The 1,916-nt window shown below is 35.6% G+C and overlaps 1 long non-coding RNA gene across 2 annotated transcripts; it reads right to left on the reverse strand.

Annotated features, from left to right (window-relative positions):
* Positions 275-1,479, reverse strand: LOC109330765. 2 transcript variants are annotated; one of them, XR_002105713.1, is made up of 3 exons: positions 1,134-1,479; positions 869-1,019; positions 275-446 (listed from the first exon to the last, which is right to left on the reverse strand). It is a non-coding gene; the product is annotated as an uncharacterized LOC109330765 (long non-coding RNA). The 2 variants fall into 2 exon arrangements; XR_002105712.1 differs by having other exon boundaries at positions 275-1,019.

Consider the following 1,916-nt stretch of genomic DNA (forward strand, 5'->3'; position numbering starts at 1 on the left):
TTCAAACCTATAGTATCCTTATTTGATTAGAATGACGTTTTAACGCAAATAATGCTATAATTTAGGACATTTATTTTGCCACACCACATATCATCAGGGGGCGTTAGAATCCTGTTGTGCATCTGAATCAAAGGAATCAAATATTCCCCCTTAACTTCCTCTATTGCCTTAAAGGGAATGATTTCTTTTTTTTTGCTATAAAAGGTACCATGGTCATATATAGAAAAGAGGCAGAGAAAAAAAGAACACTGGAGAAGTAACAAAGCAACTCAAAGAAGGAGAATAGGAGATACGAATAGCAGTAACAGTAAGTAGCATAAGTGCTAATACATATAAAAAACAAAAATATACATCCAGAAAGGGACCAGGAATACTTCAGCTCTCAACCGGTTGCACAACATTGGAGTGTAAGAGACATGCAAGTATCGGGCAAGCAATAACAGTATCTGCAAATCCAGGTTAGTACTTGTTACTCCATCTGTAAGAATCCTCATCTAATATCATTCCAATTGTTAAGAAAGATTCAATAAAATCGCATCCATAAGCATGTTTTGCTATTTATAACATAGATACTCATATCATAAACAACCTATGCACTCAATAATCACAAGCTTGCTAGAAATAAAAAAATACAAAAAATAAAAAGTGTCCATAAACAGCCACCCCCTATGTCCATAAGCATTTTTTTTAATCCTCTAAAAAACCAAAGACATCTAGCTATCTTAACCAACAATGTGTTTTTTTATAAAATTAGTAAATGAACCAAAACAATATTATGCAAGTTTGCTATTCTTATAAACAACAAATAAAAGGAACAACAATCTTAATTAGCACCACAACGAGGCTTTGCGAAGTTAATTTTTTTTACCCGATTTCTATTGCGTTAAAACTTATCACACCCCAAACGAGTCAATGGTTGGTCCAAACCAGAATGGATAAGGGAAGGCCATACGTAGCCTCCATAACCGGTGATGAGGGAAGCCGTAAGCTTCACCGGAAGTGCATGCGGTCTCACCTTGCTTCAGTGATAAAAAAAAGAACAAGTTCATAAAAAATTAAGAAAAATCGAGAATCCAAAAATAGAGAATCTAGAAGGAAATGAGGTATTAAAAGAGAGTGAGGAAATTGGTTACCTCTTCCCAAGTCACCATAACAATCTGTCTTCGACATTGTGATTCCGAAAGGAACCGAACCACCGTACCTCATCATTACCACCGTGATGATAGAGGGGAACCACCATCAGAAACCCGAATCTGGAATAACCGCATTACCTCCTTGGTTGCTAACACGAACCAAACTAGGGGAGAGAAAGGATTAGAAAAAGAGGAAGGTTAGGGATTGCGAAATCCCTTTGGGATTTTGGGGTTCTAGGAAACCCGTATGTACCCCTTTTGTTGCTGTGGATGAAGGGTGGAGGGGTGAGTTAGGGTTTGGCTTCCCTTAGAATCTGTGGGTTGAAGAGGGAATGAAATGGTGAGTTGGGAATTCACCCCCCTTGGAACCCGTGAGTAGGAAAAGAAAGAAACCAAGGCCCAAGGATCTTTAATTCATTAATTCAATGCTTCATTTCATAATAGATGTATTTTCTCCAATTGGTTGTTGGATCTAAAATCATTAAAACCCATATGTGCCATACGGGTTCTTTTACAAATATCCTCATTTTAAATTAGATATGCACATAGGCATATATATATATATATAATTAGCCAACTATTTCATCATTAAAATTCATATATACGAACAGTTCAAAATTGTAGAATAAAATTAATTAAGGAATTTTTATGGTAAGGTTATGGTTCGAGTTGTCTCTAACTTCTCAAAATTTAGAAGAAGGTCTACAACCAACACCGTCTCTAAACTATTAATTCTATATAAGTAATTAAAAGCTATTTTACCAAACAATAAAGAGATGAAAA

This window comes from Lupinus angustifolius, chromosome LG17 (genome assembly GCF_001865875.1).
Source record: "Lupinus angustifolius cultivar Tanjil chromosome LG17, LupAngTanjil_v1.0, whole genome shotgun sequence".
Taxonomy (NCBI): Eukaryota; Viridiplantae; Streptophyta; class Magnoliopsida; order Fabales; family Fabaceae; genus Lupinus; species Lupinus angustifolius.